The sequence below is a fragment of the Furipterus horrens genome, unplaced genomic scaffold (genome assembly GCF_987537825.1).
Source record: "Furipterus horrens unplaced genomic scaffold, mFurHor1.1.pri manual_scaffold_6, whole genome shotgun sequence".
NCBI lineage: Eukaryota > Metazoa > Chordata > Mammalia > Chiroptera > Furipteridae > Furipterus > Furipterus horrens.
The window spans coordinates 59653523-59681487 of record NW_028327176.1 but is presented as its reverse complement, the minus strand read 5'-3'; positions in this window follow the sequence as shown (position 1 = coordinate 59681487).

Genomic DNA, 27965 nt, shown 5'->3' with positions numbered 1-27965 from the left:
TACATGGAAGGAATATTATAAATATAAATCCAATAATAAGAAAAAATTAAATAAAAGAGAAGATAGATTTGAAACAATGATGGCCACAAATTTTCAAGTTATGAAGAAATATGAAAGAAATAAGGGCAAAACATTCATAGACTGACACTCATCTTAGAGAAAAAACAACTCACATGTTCACACTTTAGAGTGAAATGTAACAACATCAAAATAAAAAATGAATTTGCTAAAGTTTTTTTTAAATGGAAAGCAGACAACAGAAAGCAATAATTAAATTAACATAAAACTTTTTAATAAAAGCTCTAGTGAAAGAAGAAAATAAAAATATTCTCAAAGTTTTTTAAAATAAAATTTTGAAGGGAATGAGTTGTATCTTATAATTATATCTGGTTTATTATATTCAAAATGAAAAATTGAAATACAGTATTTCGGATATAAGGAGAAGGCCTAGGAATAATTAGAAGAAAATAAATCTAATAAAGAGCTATGCAGGTCTCTCACCCTGCCCTCGTACACCCTGCCCTCATAAATTCCATAAGCTATCAATAAGGGCAGGGAAACAATGAGGCGAGAGTATGCTAAGGGACATTTTTGTTTAGGGCACTATCATAAACAGTTAAAAATAGGAAGAGGACAAATACATGATAATTAGGGGAAATATCAAATGAATAGAGATGAAAATGAATTATTTTTAGTCTGGCAATTGCAGTTCATTGTATTTAATTGAATGCAGTGAAGAAGAAAAAAGAGAAGTAAATTAAAATTTGTAAAATATAAAGCATGAGCTAAAAAGACATATATATTCCATTATAGTAATAATCACAAGAAATTAAGTGGATTGAACTTTAACAAAGTGGAGATATTCCCAGACTGGACAATTAAATGAGATCCAATATTCTGTAGCTTAAACAAACAGATTTTAAATGGACATTTTTTGGAAAAAATTAAAAACGGAGGATTAGAAGCATATTACAAGCAATGAAAGGGAAGCTGAATAACAGATTTAATTTAAGATAAAAGCTTTACTTGTGATCATAGTACTAAGATCAATAAGATAAAAATTATGAAGACGGTATTGCAATGATGAATCTAAAAGCCTTCCTCCAAAATATAAGAACAAACTATCAAAGATATGGAGAGAAATAGATAAATTAGCATTTATGTTGTAGTTTCAATCATTGTCCATAAAAAGATCAAGCAAAGAAAAAGAAAAGGAAAGATTTTGTGTGTGTATGATTTAAATATAAAACAATAAGATCCAATCAATGGAGGTAGATAAATAGATGATAGATAAATAGATCTTACATGAGATGTAAAAAAAGCATGATCATTTTGAGTCATGAGGCTCATTAATAAAAATCAGAAATATAATAAATATCAGAGTGTACTCAGAACAGCAAATGTTATTTATTTTTATTTGGAATTTATGGAAGTGGTCTCCTTTGTTGAGAATATTTATTCTGAAGTGTAGCATACATACAACTTTTATAACAAATACTGGTGTAAATAATATGATGTGTCTTTTGGGAGTCAAAGACTTCCATAAATCTACTTAGGTAACATAATGGTTTTCCATCTGTTTAAGCAAGGTCACTGTTGCCATCCCAACTAATAACACCGTCCTTTCTGAGTTTACATGGGAGCGGTGTGACAGAGCTGAGTAAGTGGGGTTCCCTTCTGGCCTCTGCCTGCTCAGGGAGGTCTTTAAGCCACCTGGAAAGGGTTGAGGCCCCTCTGGGTTTCCAGAGGGTCTGCAAATCCTTAGTAGCCCCACCCCAGCCCTTTCAGAGAGTCATGTCCTCCTACTGTCATGTCCCTGAGTGCCCATATTTTTATCTGAGTATCATGAGGTAGGATGGAGTGGCCAGGTCAGGCCACAGGGACCCCAGAAAACAAAGAAACTCATTCCAGGCTATGACAACTCAATTTTGTCTTTCTTTTATTTCATGCAGTGTAAATAGAACACACATCACAGGACACATTTTACAAAGGTTACTATACTTTGCTTTATTTAGAATGATAAAAATATTCAATTGCCACATATCAATAACCATTCTGATACTATTAGTCACTTAGCTTTTGAGGTTCATTCTATTAAGTGTGAGTTTATTTTATATAAGTAAACAAAATGGTTATATGGGTACAATAAGAAGGAAAATACACAAAGGCAAGGAATATGACAGTCATATTTCAGCTGAATGTGAGTTCAGTCACTGAATGTAGAGGTGACAGAAGAAATAAGTTGTCTATATGCTAAGTGATGAGCTTTGTTACCCTAAATAAAGTCATAGGAGATTGAATTTAAATGGTTGTTATTACAGTTCAAAATGTGCTCTTCTATTGCATGAAATTCACCTAAGATCCAGTAACAGTGAGTTTCTTCTCACAGACTTGCAATTGAAACCAGTATTTTATGGAGGGGAAAAAAAGGAATTTGATGAGCAGGATAGCTCACAGTTTGAAAATGAAGTCTGGAAATTGTATGTAACACTACTTAGAATTTTAGAGGAGCTTGGTAGTCTTGCACTATATTTGGGGAGCAAAACTCATTGTACTCAGAGCAAGCTTCATGGGTCAAGCTTTTGAGGTGGTTTCTAAGATAAACTGAAGAGAGCAAAGAACCAGAGAGGATGTGACAGAAACTAGCATAGGGCAATACAGTTGAAATGCAAGAAAGGATATTTAAAATTCTGTCTATGAGGTCAACTCTGCCATTACCTGGTGTGTACCACACAAAGAATGTTTTTGTCATTGTTTCTCAAAGAAGGGCAGTTCTGTTTGAAAATTTATCAACCACATATTAGTACTACAGGTCACAGAGTAGCTCTTTAGAATTCTGGCTTATTAAGAAGAGAGGATGTTTTCATTTAAACAAGTTAATAATTTTGTGTTTTCAAACGGCACTAATATGAGATGTATTGATACTTTATGCTTTCTGTTACTTGGTGGGATTATTTTATTGGTTAACAATCAGAAATAGGTGGCTTGCCTTCTGAGTTGAAGGCTTGTTCAGGAATACAAATTCTGACTCTTAAAATTTTTCATGTTCATGCTTCTTTTTATTTCTAACAAAGCAGAAGAGACAACAGCTTCATCTATATTTAGGAAGGAGACTAAACACCCTCCATAGTCTGTTCCAGGATTTACTAACTGTATCTGAAGAGCATCTTTTTTTAATTAACCCTAATCACAACTTCACTGTCTTTATTTCAGCAATGCAGAATAACCATTCAGTATCCTTTAGTCTTTGTTTTCCTGATTTAAAAATTAAGGTTTTTATAGTTCATCACTGCAGCTTGCAGGAGAATATTTTACCCTAAAAATACAGAGGAAACATTTGCAACTTAATATGTGATTTAGCAAAAGTTATTTTTTCTTCAAATGTATTTTTAAAGCAATTTGATAAATATAATCAGATTTAATGAGTATATGCATTTAGCTGGTTTTTATAATTGTGTCAGTTTAAATAGAACTAAATCAACCGCTTAAAATGAGACAAGGATTAAAAAACACTTCATCTAAATTGAAAGAATATAAGCTTTATATTTTGTTGAGAGGCAGACTAAATTAAAGCATTCTAATGGCCACTGTAAGACAGCAGAAGAAAGTTGAATACAAAATTCTAGTCCTTACAAATTAACAAAATCTAGCAAAATTGAAAATTTAGCTGTATATTGTTATTAAAAAATATAGCATTATTTTCTATTACTGATATATTTGCTTTCATTCTCCTATACCCCAGTAAGGAGTTTAGATAAGTATTTAAACTTGTCACTCAATGATAAATCAGTGCCACTGATTTATCCAAAGGGATATTCAAATATCCCTTTAACTTGAAATTTTTCCCTTTATGGTAAGTAGAAATGAAGTTCCCCAATACAGTTCATCTTTCTTCCCTCTCTTCCCCCATAATATGGTTCCCAGTTGTAATGGAAGTGAGTCATCATAGTGACTCTTAGTAAGAAAGAGGAGGTACAAACTCCATCTTTCTCTGTGGGGTTCCAGTGGAGATGCTATAGCTCTAACTCTAGGCAGCAGCCAATGCCCACACTGACCCCAGTTGTGACATACCAGGTCTTGTTTGGCCTTTGGGTATGTACTAGTGAGGCAGGAGATAGCATAGGAAGGACTCTGAGACTGCGCTCTGTTGTTGGCCAGTGTCTAGTGTCCTGGTTGCCAGGCAATGTACTTTACCACTTAGTTAGGTAATATAAAGAGTAAACCAAGGCAGGGAGCAGGAGGGAAACATGTCTCACCCATTGACCCAGCAGTCCTGAGCCGGTTTCAGTAAGATTGCCAGGCATTCTGAGCAACACAAGCAAAAATAGTACAGGAGGAGAGGAGAGTCCTTGAGATTGGGCTTCTGAAAGCTTCTGTAGCAATCCTACTAATATTGCTGGGTGTCCTGAACATCCCAAGGCCTAGAAGGTGGGAGGGAAGTCCTTGAAATATTATGTATCATTTCCACTATCAAAGGAAGAACCCCACCACCACCACGTACCTACATTTGGGTAGTCATATCCCCCCAGGGAAATATGGCACCACCTTTACCTACCAATTAATATGTAACTCCCTCACCCAACCCCACCAACTATATGTCTTCAGAACAAAGGACCCAAGGCCTCTTTGCCACCCTTGCTTTTGCCACCCAAGCTCTTAACTTTCACCCCCTACCTCTTAGCTAGGCCCATTCTCTCCTATGAAGACTTAGCACTAATAAACTTTGCTTGCACACCAATAGACTTGCTGATCTGTAATTCTTTACTGTGTCAACGAGAACCAGGTTTCTCCTGTTAACACAATGCTTTTGACAATTCACTATATGTTTGTTAATCTCTTATCCCTTTTCAATGAGATTACCACACATAGCAGCCTCCTCTTTCTGACCACAAGTCCCTGACAGTCTTTTCCATATTTCTGTGTCATTATTTTGGTGGTAAAAGAAGATCTGTGCCCTGTATTCTGTGCATAGGCTGTGGAGAAGCAGTGCCATTCTCCCATAGGATGTATCTCACCAGTCTCCTTCGCCAAACATGCTCTGTTGCTCTGGCACAACTTTAAACACATTACTAAGTAAATATGGGACATTTCCTAAGACTTGCATCCTACCTAAACTCTAGGCAATGCCAAAAACAATAAGATACCGGCTTTAATATTTTCAGGCTCCTCACCTATATATGGGTATTTCCACTAGTTACAGTTCCTCACTTCTCCTTTCCATGGTCTCTGGGAGGTAAAAGGTGGAATTTTTGCCTTTATGTCATCTTATCACTTAAATGTTTATCTTCACTTATCATCACCTATCTTCATAGTAGCTGTTCTCCAGTGTGCAGCAGAATCACCTGGAGGGCTTGATGAAACACCTGTTGGGCTCTATTGTCAGAATTTCTTATTGAATAGTTCTGGAAAGCAACCCAAGGTTTTCCATTTCTAACAAGTTCCAAGATGATACTAACACCACATTTTGAGAAGCACTCTCTCATGAGAAAAATGACATTTAAGTTCATAAACTTCACTTTGTAAAACAACTTTATTTTATAATTCACATATAAAAATTGCATATGTTTATTTTATACAATTTGTTGAGTTTGAAAATATGCATATACCTGTGAAACAATTACCACATCAAGGTAATATGCACATTTATTATCTCCAAAAGTTCTCTTGTGCCCTTTATTTTTGTTTCTGTTTTTTTTTTTTTTTTTTTTTGAGTAAGGACACTTAACATGAGATCTATCATCTTAACACATTTTTAAGTCCACAATACAGTACTGTTAACTACAGGCACTATGTGTGCAGCAGATCTCTAGACTTCACACATCTTCCATGACTGGCTTCATGTCCGTTGAACAACTCCCTGTTTTCCCTTCCCCAACCAACCCCTGTCAACCATCATTCTAGTCTCTGCTTCTCTGAGTTTGACTATTTTAGATTCCTCATATAAGTGGAATTGTGTAATATATAAATATTGCTCTTGATAGGTTAATGGTAGCTCAAGGAATTTATAAATGTTTAAAAAAAAACAAACCCAAAGCTTGTTCTTCAGAATTATTTCCTTGCAAGGAGAAAAGATGAAATATCCACATTGAGAAATGATTTTGTTTCTCGAGTCGGCATTCCATCTTTCCCTTACAGCTTTGAAGTCCATTGATTCAGGGAAAGGAAAACCAGAGGGCAAGAGGATTTCAAGACATGAAATATTTTTAAAAAGCAACAACATTATTCCATCTAAAAAATGAACTAAAAATAAAACGGAAACTAATAAACAATACTTACATTAGAGAAACTAAGGAAGGGTCACAGACTTATGCCATTTTGTTTTAAGCGGTGGCCAGGGAGAGAGAACATAACAATATGAGTCTTTGTTTCTGCCTCAGTCTTCCCAGAAGCAGTGCAGAGAAACAAGTGAGACACAACCTCAAAACTGCTTCACATCTGGAGAAAAGTAAACCGAGGAGGTGATTACACAGCCAGCGAGGAAGACCTGAAAATCCCGAGAAAAATAAGTCTTTCACAGTCACTGCAGGGTTCACCAGGCAGAGACATTCCCAATTTAGGACTTGTTTTTCTTGTTCTGTGAGGAAAATGGGAGAGGGACACTGGTATAATTGTCATCTTTTAGAGATAATTATTTCTGCCAAAACCAGGATTTGAACATAAAAGAGAAACATGGTGTTTTCTGTTTCCCAAATTTTTAAGTTTCTCTTTGTCTTTTACCCTTCTTAGGTTGCTGACAGGAGAAAGTAAAGTTGTGAAACAAGGGTTGAAAAATTATAGAATAGTGTATAAATGTTGTGTTGCTGTGTAATAAAAATTGCCACAAACCTAGCAGTCTAAAATAACTTGGATATATTATCTCAAAGGTTCAGTAAATCAGGAGTCTGGATGTGCTGTGTGCTGGGTCTTTTGATCAGGGTTGGTCTCAAGTCGGCCAGCCAGATGTTGGCTGGGATTCATTCTCATCTAGAGGCTCTAATGAGGAACTATCTACTTACAAAGTCATTTAGTTTTTGGCTGATTGATTTCCTTGCTGCTATATGATTGAGGGCTCTAGATTTTTGTCAGCTGTTGACTGGAGTTTGCCTTTCAGTGCCTACAGTTTCATGGCACATGGACTCTCCCAAATGCAAGGAGTGTTTTCAGCTCCAGTGGGCTAAGATAGAATCATACATAAAAAACCAAATTAGGAGACTGACATCCTCTCACCTTTGTCATACTTTATTGATTAGAGGTTAGTCACAGGTCCTGTCTAAACTCACAGGAAAAAAAATTTCACCAAGGTATGAGTACCAGAAAGTGAAAATGATTGAAAGTCATATTAGCATATGTTTGCCACAATTAGTTTTGTTAAAAAAGTTTTCAGTAGCCCATAGATATTCAGTAAATAATACCAGCCCAAACACAATATCCTCATTTTCTAAAACAAAACAAACAAAAAAATAGTCTATATACAGTAGTCCCTCACTATATTGCGGTTCACTTATTGCAGCCTCACTGTATTGCAGGATTTTAAAAAATATTATATTTAATTATTTATCATGGGATTTTGTGGTAGTGTATACGTATGTTGTTGAAGTTACGTAGGTTTAAGAGTGTAGCATAAATGTAAGGTTCCTACTTCGTGGTGTGTGTGTGTGGGGGGGGGAGTCTGGAACATAATACCCATGATAAGTGACGGAATACTGTATTTTATCACTGGTATGAGATGTTTAAAGAAATTGAAAAATTCATATCAAGCAATTATGACTCTCAAAGATCCAGCTGAGCTTTCCCTCAACTACTCACTCCCCTCTCTCAGACTCTACAAAGGTACATATAACAAACAATACTTAGCTTGGAAACTGGAGCTCTTAGGAGGGAAAAAAAACATGGTACTCAGTCATGTGGAGTGGAAAGAATGAGGTTCAAATGCACTATTTTGAGGCCAAAAGAAGGTCTAGAAAAACAAGGATCCACTCTAAAAAAAAGTATATCTCAAAACAAGACAAAATTTGACCTAATGGGGGTTTTGCTTTAAGGGGTATTTAACAGAGAACATTTGTAGGGTAAAAGAAGTGATGCAAAGAAGCAAAGACTAGGGCAGTGCTTCTTAAACCTGAGGAAGCATCTAGCAACTAGTTCCAAATTTAGTAGGTCTAGGGTGGGATACAATTTATGCATTTCTATTAAGTTCCCTTGTGATGCTGACTCTGCTGATTCAGGAGGACCACATTTTGAAAACCATTACACTAGAGGAGGTTTATATTTTTCAGAATTGAATTCTATATTGAAATAAGACAGATCTAATATTAATTTTCTGTCTTCTATATAAACCTGCTTCTGTATACTGTAGGTCATTTGAAATAACGTGTTTGCTGCATGTTCTGTTCTTGGTCATTTTTTCCCCCATTTTTTAAAATGTACTTTATTGATAATGCTGTTACAATTGTCCCAATTTCTTTTCCCTTTGTTCCCCTCCACCCAGTGACCCGCCTCCCTCCAGTTGTTTCCCCTCTTAGTCCATGCCCATTGGTTGTGCATATAGTTCTTCTCAACATCTTCCTACCTACTTCACTCCCTTTTACTATGCTTCTTAATTCCTGTACCATCCCCTTCCTTTCCCCACCTTTACCCTCCCTGCTGACCTCCCCCCATAATGTTCCCCATGCCTATAATTCTTTTCCCACTTTCGTTGCCTACTTAGTTTGCCTTTGTTTCAGTTTCCTAGCTTCTGTTGTTGGTTTTTGTGATACAGTTTTCATTTTAATGTTCATAGTTTTGATCCTCTTTCTCCTAACCAAATCTCTAAAATTTCATATAACAATGGTTTGGATCTGATGAACTCTTTCAGTTTTACTTCGTCCTGGAAGCACTTTCTCTGCCCTTTTTTTCTGAATGACAGCTACATTGGATAGAATAATTACGGATGTAGGTTTTTTGCTTATCATTACTTTGAATAATTCTTGCCAGCCCCTTCTTGCCTGCAGAGTTTCTTTTGAGAAATCAGCTGATAGTCTTTTGGGGATCCCTTTGTACATAATTCTCTTCTTCTCTCTTGTTGCTTTTAAGATTCTCTCTTTATCCTTAATTTTTGACGTTTTGATTATAATGTGTCTTGGTGTGGTTCTCCCTGGCTCCAGTTTTTTTGGAACTCTCTGTGCTTCCTGGATCTGCAGATCTATTTTCTTCCCCAAGTTAAGGAAGTTCTGCTTCATTATTTTTTCACACAGTTTTTCAAATTCTAGTTGTTCTTCTTCACCTTCCAGCAACCCTATGATTCAGATGTTGGCCCGCTTATAGCTGTCCCATAGATTTCTGAGACTCTCCTCATTTTCCTCACTTTTTGTTTCCTTTTTCTGCACTGGTTGACTGTTCTTTCTCTATGTTCTGATTTGTTGATTTGATCCCTGGTTTTCTTTCCCTCACCACTACTTTTGTATGTGTTTTTGTTTATTTCAGCAGGACTAGCCTTCATTCCTTCCCTGTCTTGTTTAAGATCTGCTGTTAGGTCTGTAAGCATTTTTATAACCAAAGCTCTGAACTATGCCTCAGAAAGATTTCCTATCTGCTGAGCCATTAGGTTAGATATTTGCTGTCTGGTCAGCTGTGTCACTGGGATCTTTATCATGATCTGTGCCATCCTGAACAGTTTTGTGTTTACCTTTGCTTTCTGGGTGGGGCTGTCACACCTCCTATGCTATAGGAAGCAGAGCCCCATGTACTCGTCACTACTGGGTGACCTTTCTCTCCAAACTGTGGCGTTTTGTGTGAGGGTGAGGGTCCAAGATGGATACCTGCCACTCACTCTCCGCTGAGAGACTGGGACCCTACTCTTCTATCCCCACCCTCTCCGGGTCTTATAGCCCAAGGCAATGAGGGTCTGCCTTCCCTGTTGTTGGAATCACAAGCTGATGGGTCTTGTCTGCAGCTGGGGATGCTCCCCAGGTGCTTCTCACCTTCCCTTAAATTCAGGTGTCTGTGCTTACCGTTGCCCTGCCACTGTTGCTGCTGCTGCTGCCACCAGCACAGCTTGACCTCTTCACCCTGGCTTTGCCCCTCCTATCTGTTCAGACGAGTACCCCTTTTTTATGACTTCATATGTTGGACTTCCATTAATTTTCTGGGATGTCTGTTTATTTCTGCTTTTGTGGTAGTTGTCGTCGTCGGCAGCCGTCCATCTCGAGAGACGATGGTGTAGCTTCTTAAGAGTCTATCTGCACCACCGAGAATGGTTGTGCAGTCCGACTCGGGAGTGACACGATATCTGTCTCCTCCCGTGTTGAATCGACATCTTGCGATGATGCTGGAGTATCCTCTCCAGTGAAGCTGAAGCTACAGAGCCTGGGCAGGGTGATATGGAGGGTCTGCTGTTGCCCATGCAGCAGACCCCCACTCTCTTCGCAGCTGAAGGGTCCAAGGGAAAGACGGAGTCAATACAGCTTGGCTTCAGGTGCGCCGCAGGAGTTGCCGGTGTTGACTACAACGTCAAACTGCCTTAGGGACTCCGGCTCCGGATTTTCTGTCGGGGTTTACTCCCTTAGCCTTTCCCCTGAAGAGGTATGCCGCAAGGCAGCGGAGGTTTTTTGGAGTCAGAGTTTTCCTTCTCTGATGTGCCCTGACTGGAAGATCGAACCAGCGACACTTAGCTCGCAGGCCGACGCTCAATCCACTGAGCCAAACCAGCCAGGGGTGTGGTAGTTGTATTCCTTCTTAATTGTGGAGGGAAATGGAACATGTCAGCCTAGGCCTTCATCTTGACCAGAAGTCCTGGATGAATATAACTTCTTTAAATCCTTGGTTGTTGAACTTCCATACAGTTCAATTTTCTGGCAGTTCTGTGTGTTTTTTGTTTTGCGGTTAGTTGTAATCCTTCTTATGGTTATGCAAGCATGTCTATCTGTACCTCCATCTTGACCAGAAGACCTAAATTCTTTATTTTTTTTAAATCACTTTTGTAAAGCAAGGTGAGTGTGTTCTGCAAGAGACAGCTGTCTCATAAAGTGAAGTCCACAGTGAACGGATGGACAAATATAGGCCAAACAAACTAAAGAGAAAAGGAGGACATTGAAGTCACCATATCATCAAAGAGAAGCATAATTCTAGATAGCATACATCAAAAAAGAATGAGCCATTTTATATATGGGAACTGCTATGCATTCATTTTTGTCTTCTATTTTTGTTATCAGAAATTTTTGTAAATGTAGAATCTTATAACAACCCAGTTTATTATCAGTTTATTTCAGTTTTATTAGACTGAAATTAACATGTCAGCATGGCTGTGTTCTTCCTGGAAGTTCTAGAGGATAATCTGTTTATTTGCCTTTTTCAGCCTTTTAGAGCCTCCTGCATTCCTGGATTGTGGCTCTGCCTTTCATCCTCAAACCGAGCATGGTAGCATCTTCCAATCTTCTGCTCTGATTCCTATGATCATTGTTGCATCCCTCTCTGCCTCTGACATATCTGTATCATACCTGGAAATAATCTGTGTTCATGTTCTCATTCAACATCCTAATACAGTCATGCCTTAGTACTCGTCAGCTTCAGAATGCATCAGACCCTGTGCATGTCACATTTTGATGAGGAAAAAAAAAACCTTTCAGCACTTGGTGCTTGGTTCGGACTCATTGCACCTGCTAGAATTTGTATGAGTCATGAGGCTGTCTGGAAAGAGAAAATGCTTTGTCATTCAGTACTGATTGGTTTCAGTATTTATCTCGAATTCTGGGATGAATTAACAAAAAAGTACTGAGGTACCACGGTACTTAATCACTTCTCTATAATACCATTTCCCCTGTAGATAACATAGTCACAGGTTTCTTTGGATTAGGGTGTAGACATCATTAGTGGACTATTTTTCAGCATACCTTAATGTGGTGGATAGAAGCTATCTAAATGTTCATCTCATTCTCTGAACTTGTTTGAATATCTTATTTCATATGGACAACGAAAGTCACTTGTTTGTATGTATTTATAATTGCAGCCACTCTGGGTAAAGGGCTCAGTTAAAATGCATAAATAAGTGCCATGAAGTTTTTAATATCAAATGATTGACAACTTTTTATTGATTTGTGGAAAACAAATGATGGAAATACAAAATGTGGTTGCTGAAAGGCTAACAAAACTTTCAATTCATGATTCTCATCTGCTAATAGAATAAAACAATGAGCAATTCAAATATTAAAAATAATATATAGTAATATCTACTATGTTTGTAATACAATAGAAAGAGTGATAGGCAAGGGCAAAGCAAGGTTTGTAGAAGAGCTACCATAGATATTATCAAAGGCTCAGAAGTAACAGAAATAAAACCAATGAATCACTGAAGTAGTAATTAGTAAGAATTTATTGTGCACACACCAAAAAGACAGTTTGCAACCAGGAAGCACTTAAACCAAAATATGAAATGAGGTTTGCCATACAGGGTGTGGCAAAATAGGTTTACAGTTTTTGTATGAAAAATAATACAATAATTAATAAGTAATAATACTGATAACTGTAAATCTAATTTTGCCCCATCCTGTATTTTTTTGAAATCAGCTTATATAGTGAGAAAGCAGCAACTGTTTATTTTTTACAGTTATTGGTTATAATATTAAAATTTTCAGTGGTTACCACCTATCAACTTTGGGGAAAAGTTCAAGATTTTCTTATGATATCTAGAGGCATAAACAAGAAATGACCCAAGTGAGTCTTGCAAAATAAGCTATATTAAGTTTTATTTGCCTGACTAAACTGGTTTTGTCTGCTCAGGGAATTTTCAAGGCTGGTCTCTGTTCATTTCAGATTTTTAACAAGAGATTGCTAAGATATGGTCTTTCACTGGAGGTAATATTTGATTTAAGTTCTAAAAATATGTGAGAGAGTAAGTCATGTAAATATATGAGTGCTGTGAAGCAAGCATTTTCCAGACATTGTAAATAGGAAAGGTAAGGCCATTATGGAGAACAAGCCCAGTTTATCTGAGGAACAGGCAGGCTTGAGTATCTAACAGAATGAGCAACGAATAAATGTTAAAGAAGAACATGGGCAACATTGTAAGGTGAACTTGTTTTTTCTTCTTCTAGTATTATAGGAAGCCACAAGTGAGCATTAAGTGAAAGAGTGTTAAAGAAGTAAACCAAATAAGGACCCTAAGCACAGCTTTTACAAAATATTGCAATATGAGAACAACTCTAAGATAAGTGTTCTAGGTGAGCTTAAAGATATTATAGAATAGATTGGAAAAGGTCAAAATTCAGTTTCTTTGAGAATTTTGTTAGCATTCAAAATCTCAGAAGGTATGAGAAAATGTATCTTAAGTTAATCATGGGGCAGGATGTATCAACAGAACCAACAAGACTAGGATTCTTGTTTCCTTTCTATTGGTTGGACAATTTGGGTTTATTAAGAATGGTAGAGACAAATAACTTGGGGCTAAGGTCCAGTAAGGATGATTGTGAAAAAAAATTAGTCTTTCAGAACCTTTCACAGGTGGGACTCCAGTTACTTTTTATTTCAAAAAGATCTTTTCCTGTAAATAATTAATTGAAGACATCAGAGTGAAAGAGAGACATTAATTAGGAGGTTTCTTTAATGGTCCCCCTAAGAAGTAATTGCAGCTTTGGCTAGACAGCCCCAATGCAGTAAGAGCAGTTGAAGAGCTATCCCTGTCAATTGCTGTTAACTTATATTCCTTATAAAAATTAAAACAAAACAAACCATATGAATACATGAAAATATTGCTAGGACCCTCCCAGGGCCTTGACAGGAGTTGATGAAAGCACAGGCCCTAATACTACTTATAATGTATTAGTTTTGGGGGGAAGATGGCCACGAAGTAGGGACAGTGTTCTCAGCTCGCTGCTGTTAAGGAGAGACTCCAGGAAGGAATGCGGAGAGGAGTGACTGAGTGAGTGTGGATCTCTGATAGCGTGAACAGGGAGGAGAGCATGGGAGCAGCGTGGAGGGGGGTGGAGGGGTTTGCCACACACTGTAGGCTGAGTCATTCCGAGACTCCCTGCGTTTGCAGTCTCAAGCTGTGGAGCTCACTAGCCGGGAGTGAATTCTTGTAGAGAGTTATGGAGAGGATTTGGCTGAAAAAGCCAGAGGAGGGAGAGAACAGTGAACAACCAGGACTGGAAGAAAGTGTGTGATCTGAGTCTAGAGGGAAATCTCCTCAGCTGCAACCTCCAACCCAAAGCTCGGCACTCGGGGTGCGCACAGCACTAGTGCTAGGGCCCTACAGAACAAAGGAGCAGTTTTGGGGCAGCACAGAAAAGCTGCTGCGGAACTCCAGACTGGGGGAGAGCTCCTGAGCAATCGCGCTAGAATCCCACAGAACAAAAAGCGGGTTTGGGGCTAGGAGAGAAATAGGGCACACAGGGCTTGTAAGTAGGGAAGAGAGCAGAGGCGGTGGTTCTGGAGTGGAGACAGTTTTAGGGCGGGGAGAAGGGCCAGCAGGGAAAGGCTGCTGCGGAGCTCCAGACTGCGGGAGAACTCCTGGGTAGGAGAGCACTGCGCTGACCGACCACACTGGAATCCTGCAGAACAAAGGGAAGGAGTTGGGGTGGGGAGGGAGATAGAGCGCTCAGGCCTATAGACAGGGAAGCCAGCAGAAGCTGTAGCTCGGAATAGAGACAGTTTTGGGGCAAGGAGAAGAGCCCACGCGGGAAAGCCGCTGCAGAGCTCCAGATAGGGGAGAGGCCCTGGGCAGGAAAGTGCCACTGGGCCCGGCACTTTCACCGACTGTACCAGAGTCCTGCAAAACAAAGGGATGATCTTGAGACAGTGAGAGAGGTAGGGTGCGAAGGCATATAGACAGGGAAGAGAGCAGAAGCTGTAGCCTGGGAATAGAGACTCGACTGGAGGCAGGGCGGGGATTGCTGGCAGGCACAGGCTGGACCAACAGGGGAAGGGAGTGGCTGGACAAGCCTGAGGAGGGCTGAGGGTGCCTCAGGAGGGGACAACTAAACGCAGCTCACAGCAGAGCGGCGGTAGGCCCACGAATAAAAGACTAGCAATCCCAGAATCAAGCAGAACCCTCCCACAGCCAGCCAACCAACCAGAAAAGATTTGAAACTCATGGAATTTTGAATAGGAGCAGACTCAGGAAGGAAGCAAGGAAAAACAAAAAAACAAACAAACCAAAAATACCCAGAGACTGTGCCTAAAAGTTGTATTGAGTTAAAATCCTCTCATTCGTTTATCTCTCACTCTCTATCTAACTGCCCCCTCATCCTTTCTTATTCTCTCCTTTTCTCCCCTCCTCTTCTCTCCCTTCTCTTCCATTAGCATGTCTCCCCTGCATCCTATTCTCAGTTAATTTTTTAATTTTAAGTTCTCTCCCTTTCTCTCTCTCTCCTTTCTCTGTGCTAAGCACCTCCAATTTTATTAAATTTCTTTCTTTATTTTGTCCTCCTTCAATCTACATTCGTTTTTCTTTCATCCCTTGCTCTTATTTTCCTTCTCTCCCTATACATGTTCTCTCTCTCTTTCTTTCTCTCTCCCTATTCCACTTTATATTCTAATCTTTTAATATTCAAATTATAATTCTAATCTATCCCCCTCTCCCTTCACTCTCCCATTCTTAACCCTTCTCTCTTTCTACCCCATCCCCTCACTTCTTTCTCTACCTCGTATTTCTCTCCTTGATCCTATCTTTTGTCAACTTTTTAATTTTAATCCTCCCCTCCCTAATATCTCCTCTTCCTGATTTCCTTCCCTCCTCTGTGCTCTTTCCCTCCCACATCGTCTTGCTTTCCTATCTCCTATTCCTCTCTCTATATATTCACCCTTTCTCTCTATCTTGCAATTTTATATCATGTTTTAATCTCCTAATCTTTTTTATAATATATAATTTAAAAAGAATTTTAATCCAGTCCTCCCTCTTCTACCTCCCCTTCTTCTTTCGTTCTCTCTCCTACCCTTCTCTTCTCTACTTTCTCTCTCTCTTTCCTCTCTCCCTTCCTGTTTTGCTATTTTCTACTCTGTATTTTTATTCTTAAAAAATTCTTTCTCAATCTGTTTCCTACCTTCTAACCTCCCCAGCCCTCTCTTTCAATTTCTGGCTGTCTGTCTGCCTGGATGTCTATTGTGTCTACCCTACCTCCCATGCTAATCAGATAGTATATACCGATTATATAATCCTAATACTATACACTTCCACTTTCTCACTCCACACTGTAACCCTCCCCTCTTTTTCAAACATACAATGTAAGTGTTAATTGCTCTCTTACATAACCTTGATCCCAATTACTAATATTATTACTCTACCAACTTCCACCTCAAAAATTACCCTTCCTTCATTTAAAACAACTCCTTTCTGTTTCTCCTATGAAATAAGAGTCCCAGTATCTCCACAAGTATACTAACACGGGCTCATTTGCAGCCTATAGCGAGATTGTAGTTGGGGGAGATATTGGAGGGTGTGGGTTTCTTGCCTGGGTTGTGTGATTACGTTTTAGCACCACCTCCACAAAAGATCTCAAGACAAGGTGGGCAGAGTGACTCTCAATCAACTAACCAGAGAAAAAGATCCAAGAAAAAGTAGCTGAAATACAACCAGACAGATTAAAGAAATATCATCAAGGACAACACAGACGGAAATCTAGGAGGGTGGAGGAGTAAGTGGAAGCTACACTAACCTCCTCCAAGGACCAGCCAGTGCTGACTCAACCCCAGTACAGCAGACAGACCATTCCCCTCCAAGTGGCGTCAGCCTTGGGGGAAGCAAAAGCCCAGCCTACAGGAATTAAGCGGCCACACCCACAGTCCTTAAGCCTGAGGGCTAATCACAGATTGAATAGATTAACAACTAAATGAGTCAGACAAAGGCAGTAGATCCCTGGAAGTCTCCAACAGGCTGCCTAGGCCCTGACTGGTACAGGATCTGACGCCACCAGGGGCAGATGCAGGAAGTGCAGATCATTCTAAGAAGCAGCAACAAACAATAGGAGTCAGAAAAATGGGGAGACAGAGAAACAACCCCCCATCGAAAGGAAAGGTAGAGTCCCCAGAGAGAGTGCTAAATGCAATAGAGGGGAGCAAACTATCAGATATGGAATTGAAAGCATGGATTATGGAGAAGCTGAATGAGCTCAGCAGAAACTACAAAGAACTCCAGAAAAACTACAGTGAACTCCAGAAGAACTATAAGAAACTTACTGAGAATTATACCAGCATCAAAAAGGACATGGAAGCTATCAATAAGAGCCAGGAGGAAATGAAGAATACGATCTCTGAATTGAAGAAAACAGTAGAAGGAATTAAAAACAGGCTAGAGGAAGCAGAAGATCAGATCAGCGAGCTGGAGGGCAATGTAGACAAAAACTCACAGACAGTGCAATGAAACGAAAAAAGACTGAACAAGACTGAAGAGGCTCTAAGACAGCTGCAGGACAACATGAAACATAATAATATCTGTATCATAGGAATTCCAGAAGGAGAAGAGGAGCAAGGGATAGAAAACCTCTTTGAAAAACTAATGACAGAAAACTTTCCTCACATGAAGAGAGAAAGTATCATGCAAGTCCAGGAAGCACAGAGGGTCCCAATGAAGATGAACCCCAACAGGCCCACTTCAAGATACATCATAATTAAAATGGCAACATTCAAAGACAAAGAGAGAATCCTAAAAGCAGCAAGAGAGAAACAACTAATAACATACAAGGGAGCTCCAATAAGGCTATCATCAGATTTCTCAGCAGAAACACTATAAGCCAGAAGGGAATGGCAAAATATATTCCAAGTAATGAAAAACAAAGGCCTACAACCAAGAATACTCTACCCAGCAAGGCTCTCATTCAAAATGGAAGGTGAAATAAGGAGTTTCCAAGACAAAAGAAGGTTAAAAGAATACATCTCCACCAAACCAGCATTGCAAGAGATGCTAAAGAGTCTGCTTTAAGAAGATGAAGAAACAGAGAGAGACAGAGAGGAACACGAATACAAAGGGGAAAAATGACAATGAATAAGTACTGAAAGAAAGAAGGAACTTCTACCATTTGCAACAACATGGATGGAACTAGAGAGAATTATGCTTAGTGAAATAAGCCAGGCAATGAAAGAAAAATACCGTATGCTGTCACCTATTACAGGAAACTAATGAACAACACAAACAAATGAGCAAAATTGAACCAGAGCTATGTAAACAAGAAGTAGACTAACAGTAACAAGGGGGTGGGGGGAGGGAGAGAAGGGGGTAAGAAGGGGAAGTGGCAAGTCAAAGAACATGTATAAATGACCCACGGACATGGGCAACTGAGTGGAGACTGAATGTGGGGGAAAGGAGGGGCAGGGTGCAGGGAAGCAAGAGGGGGAAAAAAGTGAAACAACTGTAAGGGAAAAGCAAACAAAATTTTTTTTAGTGGGGGAAAAATGAAAATATGAAGAATGGAAATGCCACTTCAGTGAATATTAGGACAAAGATTTTCCTTCACATTGTATATTTTTCTCCTTATTTGATCCCTCCAGAGTTTGGCATTCTAAACAAATAAGTAATGACATAAATTTCTTTGCATAGAACTAATAAGACCAGTTGTTAATAGAGGTTCATTTTTTTTTTTTTTTGACCAAGTCTTTGACTGGAATGTCAAGCCTAAAGGAGACATGCTTGGGCTCAGGTTGTTATCAAAAAGCCCTGAGGAACTGGGAATGACTTTCAAAGGTAAAAAAAAGCCCGTGAGATAAAAGGTCTGGTACCATGATTGATTGTGCGGTCCACAGCAATCTTTCCAGGGAAGGAACGAAGGTTGTTTTCCTGAAAGATGGCTAGAAGGGACATTATGGCACAATGAAAAACCAGAAAGACTTGGAAAGGACAGGTGTGTAAGGCAAGGCTGAATGCCAGATATGTGGCTCAGCTTCTGTGTCCTGAAGAGCAGACTGAGGGTCACCCCAAATATTCCTTGGGTAAGTTCCAGCCAAGCAGAACTAAAGATCATAAGTGATCATTTGCTGCTCTTGTTATGTTTATGCAAATGAACAGGATAAATTAAAAATGGACTTAATGTAGTCCCTTTAAAGACAAGGAGGGTAATCTTAGGGAGAAAAATCATTATGCAAGAAAAATCACAATGATCAGTAGCAGAGTATAAAATAGGGCAACTAACCGTCTTAAAAGTTTCTTCTCATTTAAAATATGGTTTCACTTGAAAATTAAACCATGTCTGTGATATCATCAAAGATATTCAAGTTGCAAGCAAATAGAATTTCAAGTGCCTTGCAAATGGTTGTCTTCCCAATAAGACAGTCTTACAGATTTAGTGACTTGTTTGTGGGTTATGTTACATAAATTAACACGTGTTTTCTGTTTTCAAAGAACATAAGCCTATGATTGCATTACCTGAGTGATTGTATGTACGCATAAGCCTCACTTAATTCTCTCTGCAGAGCTGCCTCCTGAGACTCAACGGTTTGGCTGAACTAAATGGCTGGGTTTGTGAAGAATGAGATGGTCTGTGGGCTTCACTTTAAAACTGGTTTCTGTCTTCTATCCTAATGGCTTGGACAGAAAAGGCCTAGAGGTCCAAGAGGTGGAAAACCTAAACTGTTTCCCCCAGCCCAAACTAAATATAATGGGCAAAAGGGTTTTGGACAGGTGAGATGTGCCTAGCACACCTTCCTCCAAAGAAGTCCTTTTTTTCTTTCTTTTTCTTTTTTTTCTTTCTCCTAATATGGAAAATTGAAAAATTAATCCCTGCCTTTTGTCATCTAGTAGTTATGGATTGAATGATGTCTTTTAACCCTTTTTGCCAAATCTGTTGCCCCCAGAACACAACAAGGATGCCAGCCTGTTAAACCAAGCACGCCGTTGACTGGAGACAGCCAACTGACCTGGAGTCTGCACGATCCTTCCACACGTGGGAAGGCCACCCTCCCCTCCACACCCCCACTATTATTAGGGTTTTCTGGACCCAAGGGTAGGTAGGACGATGACCATGTCCAGCTTGAAGCAGCTAGAGGAGCTTGAGACCTTCGCCCATTGTACTTTACAAGATTACAAAGGGTCTTAATATTTAAGAGTGGGGGGATAGTTATTTTTTATGAACCAGGGGTATGGACTTGGGGGGAGGATTGCTGGGGGAGGGAGATGCTGGGGGGAGGGGAGTGAAGGGGAGAAAATTGGAACTGTTGTAACAATATAATCAATAAAATGCATTAAAAATGTGTTAGTTTTACTGCATATTCATCTCTGTTGAGAATAGTTTAGTAATGTTGTTGGGAGGAAAGAACAATTAGGTTGAGAAGAGAATATAGAAAAGGAAGAGGAGTAACAAACTCTCTGAAGGACTTTGCCTCAAAAGGGAGCAAAGGAATGGATTGTTGGCTAGCTTGATGGCAACGTGGAGGCAGTAAGTTTTGCTTTTTAATAATATGATTTGAAGTAAAAAGACATCTCTATATGCTTTTGTAAATGATCCAGTAAAAAAGAAGAATTTGATAAAGTGGTAGAAAAAGAGATGTTATGGATATCAAACCTTTAGAGGAAGAGAATAGACTGTAATTAAAGGGGAGCAAGTATGCACATTCATTGCCCTTTGAGAGGAGACAGATACATGGGCATGAAGTCAGGAAGTTGGTGGATGTGGGAGAGTTAAGATTTTTCTAAATATTTCCATTTTCTCAGTAAAATATTCATATTTGAGATGATCTCCTGAGAGATTTAAAGATGAAATGTTATGAAATTGCTATCTTGAAGACTGAGAGAATGAATTGATAAGAAATACATAATAGAATCACTGAAAGTATTGAGGGTCTGCCTACTTGATATCTATGGACATAGATTTAAAGTGAGATCAGATCTATTGTCTTGGCTTTAGCATTGCTCTGGATAGATTCAGCCGCTGCATACAATCCTAGAATTAAATAGAAAAATGGGCTTAACCGCGTTTTGGATTTTACACATTGGATAAAATGTGAGCAAGGGAATTGAAAGTATATAAGGATAAAATTAGAGAGATGAGCCACAGCCTCGAAGTCAGGCAAAGAAAAAATGAATTTTCGGGTAGATGATGAACAATAAAAAACATAGTAGAAGAAGTTACTGGAAGTCATCAGTGAGATAAAGTAAATTTAAATATGACTTTGTGAGTAACAATGATAATTATAGAAGATTGCCTGTCAAACTTTGTACCTTACAAAAGTCATGTCCAATGTTCTCAATACTTATGAAGTATTTAAAAAGACATTTATGCATAAGTCATAAAGAAAGTCTCAACAAATTGGGGAATTAAAGAATTGAACAGCACAGATAATCTAAAGTAATGCATTAAAATAGAAAAGTAAAAAAGTTAAAATACAAAGAATGAACTCTACTTAATTTGTGACCTGTCATTTGCAATCCCTGAAAAAGTTCTGAAATTTACCACCACATTTTGAGGGTTATACTTATTGTTTCCTGAATTTATATAATTACCTGGATGGAAGGAGAAATGAATGAATGAATGAATGAGACACAAACTCCTGCATTTCCATTTCATTCACCATATTCACCACCAGAATGCACATCTGTGACTAAGGCTATGCCAATAAGATATACGTATACATGGAACTCATTTACTTTGATGCCAAAAAAAGTCATGTGAAGACAACCAGGCAGGGAGGAGATACTGATTTCATGGCTGTTTTCTGCAACCAGGGGTAGCTACGGCACAGTTTGTGTCACTGGAGCCTTATTCCAAACCAACACCATTCTAACTAGAGAAGGGAAATCGATCTCTCAGATCAGGCCTGTGATAAACTTCTAAGAATCATTCCTTCAGAAATTGAGATTAGAGCTCATTTCTTCATCCATTACAACAATTCTATAAGATTTCTTTATTTATATTCCTTTTTTCCTAAAACTAGCTAAACTAGATTCTGTTGTTTACATATAATAATGCTAGCCAATATGCCTCTACTTGGAATTTATTACACTTAAAGACAGTTTTCTAGAGTTTCTAGAAAAAAAAAAGGCAGGAAAAAATGACAATAAATATGAAGAAGGTAAGGATAAGGAAAATACAATATATCCTAACTTATTAGAAAGTGAACATATTTCTTCTTCAGAGGCAAGTGCATAATTTTAAGTACTTCAATTCTTAAAATAAAAAGAACAAAGATCAGTATGCCTGTTGCTTGTTTAGGTTTTTTTTTTCGCTAAAGAATGAGTTGAGAATTAAAATGAAATAATGTGCGCAAATTATTTTATACATGGTAAGAAAAATAAGAAGTCATCCATAAATGATGTCTGTAATTATTAGCAGTGTAAATACTAAAACAGCTTTACTATATAAACAGAGTTAAACCTAAATAAGTGTTTATTTTTTCCTCAACTAATAGAAAATGAACAGCACACAGAGTAAGAATGTATCTAGAGTAGTATTAGAAAGTAACTTATAGGCATGTAGATCAAGTACAAAAAAACTACAGAGAAGTGAAAATAATTTCTAACAGGTGTAGGATTATAAGGTCATTTCCTTCATTCTTAATCAATTTTATTAAAGTATAATTAAATACAATGAAATGCACAGCTTTTAAGTATACAGTTTATTGAGTTTTAGCAAATGTACACATCCATAAAACCACCAGACAATTGATATATTTCCATAAAATAATTGTTCAAGTATCTCATCTACTTAAAAAGTATTTTAGTTTTTCTGTTATTGGGTTGTAGAAGTTCTTTATATATTCTGGGTGTTAGTTTTTGGTTAGAAATATTTATTTATTTATTTATTTATTTATTTTTGTATTTTATTGATTATATTGTTACAATAGTTCCAATTTTCTCCCCTTTACTCCCCTCCCCTCAGCATCTCCCTCTCCCAGCAATCCGCCCCCAAGTCCATACCCATGGTTCATGAAAAATAACTATCCCTCCCTCTCAGATATTAAGACCCTTTGTAATCTTGTAAAGGACAATGGTCGAAGGTCTCAAGCTCCTCTAGCTGCTTCAAGGTGGACATGGTCATCGTCCTACCTACCCTTGGGTCCAGAAAACCCTAATAATAGTGGGGGTGTGGAGGGGAGGGTGGCCTTCCCACGTGGGGAAGGATGGTGCAGACTCCAGGTGAGTTAGCTATCCCCGGACAATGGCGTGCTTGGTTTAACAGGCTGGCATCCTTATTGTGTTCTGGGGGCAACAGATTTGGCAAAAAGGGTTAAAAGACATCATTCAATCCATAACCACTAGATGACAAAAGGCAGGGATTAATTTTTCAATGTCCCACATTAGGGAAAAGAAGGGCTTATTTGGAGGAAGGTGTGCCAGGCACATCTCACCTGTCCAAAACACTTATGCCCACCATGCTTAGTTTGGGCTGAGGGAAATAATTTAGGTTTCCCCCCTCTCAGACCTCTGGGACCTTTCTGTCCAAGCTGTTAGGATAGAAGACAGAAACCAGTTTTAAAGTGAAGCCCACAGGCCATCCCATTCTTCACCAACCCAGCCATTTAGTTCAGCCAAACCATTGAGTCTCAGGAGGCAGCTCTGCAGAGAGGATTAAGTGAGGCTTATACGTACAGACAATCACTCAGGTAATGCGGTCATAGGCTTATGCCCTTTGAAAACAGAAAACACATGTTAATTTATGTAACATAACCCACAAACAAGTCTCTAAATCTGTGAGATTGTCTTATTGGGGAGACATCCAGTTGCAAGGCACTTGACATTCTACTTGCCTGCAACTTGAATATCTTTGATGATATCACAGACATGGTTTAATTTTCAAGTGAAACCATATTTTAAATAAGAAGGAACTTTTAAGATGGTTAGTTGCCCTACTTTTTAGTCTACTACTGATCATTGTAATTTTCCTTGCATAATGATTTTTCTCCCTAAGATTACCCTCCTTGTCTTTAAAGGGACTACATTAAGTCCATTTTTAATTTATCCTGTTCATTTGCATAAACATAACAAGAGCAGCAAATGATCACTTATGATCTTTAGTTCTGCTTTGCTGGAACTTACCCAAGGAACATTTAGGGTGACCCTCAGTCTCCTCTTCAGGGCACAGAAGCTGGGACACATACCTGACATTCATCCTTGCCTGTACACACCTGTCCTTTCCAAGTCTTTCTGGTTTTTCATTGTGCCATAATGTCCCTTCTAGCCATCTTTCAGGAAAACAACCTTCGTTCCTTCCCTGGAAAGATTGCTCTGGACCTCACAACCAACCATGGTACCAGGCCTTTTATCTCGCGGGCTTTTATTACCTTTGAAAGTCATTCCCAGTTCCTCAGGAATTTTTGGTAACAACCTGAGCGCAAATATGTCTCCCTTAGGCTTGACATTCCAGTCAAAGACTTGGTCAACAAGACCTCTATTAACAACTGGTCTTATTCGTTCTATGCAAAGAAACTTCTGTCATTACATACTTGTTTAGAATGCCAAACTCTGGAGGGATCAAATAGGGAGGAAAATATACAATGTGAAGGAAAATCTTTGTCTTAATATTCACTGAAGTGGCATTTCCATTCTTCATATTTTCATTTTTCCCCCACTAAAAAAAAAAAAAAAAAATTTTGTTTGTTTTTCCATTACAGGTGTCTCACTTTTTTCCCCCTCTTGCTTCACTGCACCCTGCCCCTCCCTTCCCCCACATTCAGTCCCCACTCAGTTGCCCATGTCCGTGGGTCGTTTATACATGTTTTTTGATTTGACCCATCCCCTTCTTACCCCTTCCCTCCCTCCCACCTCTCCCCCTTGTTACTGTTAGTCTACTTCTTGTTTACATAGCTCTGGTTCAATTTTGTTCATTTGTTTGTGTTGTTCATTAGTTTCCTGTAATAGGTGACAGCATAAGTTATTTTTCTTTTGTTGCCTGGCTTATTTCACTAAGCATAATTTTCTCTAGTTCCATCCATGTTGTTGCAAATGGTAGAAGTTCCTTCCTCCTTTCTGCTACATAGAACTCCATTGTGTAAATGTACCACAGTTTTTTGATCCACTCATCTACAGATGAGTGCCCTGGCTGGTTTAGCTCAGTGGATTGAGTGTCGGCCTGCGAGCTAAGTGTCGCTGGTTCGATCTTCCAGTCAGGGTACATCAGAGAAGGAAAACTCTGACTCCAAAAAACCTCCGCTGCCTTGCGGCATACCTCTTCAGGGGAAAGGCTAAGGGAGTAAACCCCGACAGAAAATCCGGAGCCGGAGTCCCTAAGGCGGTTTGACGTTGTAGTCAACACCGGCAACTCCTGCGGCGCACCTGAAGCCAAGCTGTATTGACTCCGTCTTTCCCTTGGACCCTTCAGCTGCGAAGAGAGTGGGGGTCTGCTGCATGGGCAACAGCAGACCCTCCATATTACCCTGCCCAGGCTCTGTAGTTTCAGTGTCATCACAAGATGTCGATTCAACACGGGAGGAGACAGATATCATGTCACTCCCGAGTCGAACTGCACAGCCATTCTCAGCGGTGCAGATAGACTCTTAAGAAGCTACACCATCGTCTCTAGAGACGGACGGCTGCCGATGACGACATCTACAGATGGGCATTTAGGTTGTTTCCAGCACTTGCTTATTGTGAATAGTGCTGCTATGAACATTGGAGTGCATAGGTTCTTTTGAATTGGTGTTTCAGGATTTTTCGGATATAATTCTAGCAATAGAATTTCTGGTTCAAAAGGCAGTTCCATTTTTAGTTTTTTGAGGAAATTCCAAACTGTTTTCCATAGTGGCTGCACCAGTCTGCATTGCCACCAGCAATGCACCAGGGTTCCCGTTTCTGTGCTTCCTCGCCAGCGCAAGTTGTTTGTTGATTTGTTGATGATGGCCATTCTGACTGGTGTGAGGTGGTATCTCATTGTGGTTTTTATTTGCATCTCTCTGATGGCTAGTGATGTTGAGCATACTTTCATATGTCTGTGGGCCCTCTGTATGTCTTCTTTGGAGTAGTGTTTGTTCAGATCCTTTGCCCATTTTTTAATTGGGTTGTCTGTCTTCTTGGTGTTGAGTTGTATGAGTTCTTTATATATTTTGGAGATCAATCCCTTGTCTGAGGTGTCATTGGCAAATATATTTTACCTTATGGTTGGTTCCCTTTTCACCTTGCTGATGTTTTCTTTTACTGAACAGAAACTCTTTAGTTTGATGTAGTCCCATTTGTTTATTCTTTCCTTTATTTCCCTTGCCTTAGGAGATATATCAGTGAAAACGTTGCTTTGTGGGATATCTGAAATTTTCCTGCCTATTTTTTCCTCTAGGACTTTTATGGTATCATGGCTTACATTTAAATCTTTGATCCATTTTGAGTTTATTCTGGTGTATGGTGTAAGTTGGTGGTCTAGTTTCATTTTTTTTGCATGCCCCTGTCCAGTTCTCCCAACACTATTTGTTGAAGAGGCTCTTTTCACACCATTTGATGTTCTTTCCCCCTTTGTCAAATATTAGTTGACCATATGAACCTGGGTTTATTTCTGGGCTCTCTATTCTGTTCCATTGATCTATATATCTGTTTTTATGCCAGTACCAGACTGTTTTGGTTATCGTGGCCTTGTAGTATAGTTTGATATCAGGTATTGTGATTCCTCCTACTGGGTTCTTCCTCAAAATTGCTGTGGCTATTCGGGCTCTTTTTTGGTTCCATATAAATTTTTGAAGTATTTGTTCTAGGTCTGTGAAATATGTTGCTGATATTTAAATAGGGATTGCATTGAATCTATAAATTGCTTTGGGTAGTATGGACATTTTAATGATGTGGATTCTTCCCATCCATGAACATGGTATATGCTTCCATTTCTTTGTATCTTCTTTAATTTCTTTCTTCCATGTTATGTAGTTTCCTGAGTACAGGTCTTTTACCTCCTTGCTTAAGTTTATTCCTAGGTATTTTATTTTTCTTGTTGCTATGGTAAATGGGATTTTTCTTTCAGTTTCTATCTCTGAGTTTTTATTGTTGGTGTATAAAAATGCCTTCGATTTCTTAATATTGATTTTGTATCCTGCTATTTTGCCGAATTCACTTATTAGGTTGAGTAGTGTTTTTGTGGAGTCTGTAGGGTTTTCTATGTATGCTATCATGTCATATGCAAATAATGAAAATTTTACTTCCTCTTTTCCAATTTGGATGCCTTTTATTTCTCTTTCTTGTCTGATTGCTGCGGCTAGAACTTCCAAGACTATGTTGAATAGGAGTAGAGAGAGCGGACATCCTTGTCTTGTTCCTGATCTCAGGGGGAATGCTCTCAGTTTTGCCCATTGAGTATGATGTTGGCTTCAGGTTACTCATATATGGCCTTTATTATGTTGAGGTATGCTCCCTCTATTCCCATTTTGCTGAGAGTTTTTATCATAAATAGGTGTTGTACTTTATCAAATGCTTTTTTCTACATCTATTGATATGATCGTGTGGCTTTTTTCTTTCATTTTGTTTATGTGTTGTATTACGTTTATTGATTTGTGAATATTAAAGCATCCTTGCATCCCTGGGATGAATCCTTCTTGATCGTGGTGTATGATCTTTCTAATGTGTTGCTGGATCCGGTTTGCCAATATTTTGTTGAGGAATTTAGCATCTATGTTCATCAGCGATATTGGCCTGTAGTTTTCTTTCTTTGTTGTGTCTTGACCTGGTTTTGGAATTAGGGTTATACTGGCTTCATAGAACGAGTTTGGGAGTCTTCCCTCTTCTTGTATCTTTTGGAATAGTCTGAGGAGGATAGGAGTTAGTTCTTTCCTAAATGTTTTGTAGAATTCACTTGTGAAGCCATCCGGTCGAGGGCTTTTGTGTGGGGGGAGTTTTTTGATTACTGCTTCAATTTCACTTGCTGTTATTGGTCTATTCAGACTTTCTGCTTCTTCTTGATTCAGTTTGGGAAGACTATAGGTTTCCAGGAATTTGTCCATTTCCTCTAGGTTGTCAAATTTCTTGCCATACAGTTGTTCGTAATTTCTTATAATCCTTTGTATTTCTGTTGTATCGGTTGTGATTTCACCTCTTTCGTTTCTGATTTTATTTATTTGGGTCCTCTCTCTTTTTTTCTTGATGACCCTGGTTAATGGCTTGTCAATTTTGTTTATCTTTTCAAAGAACC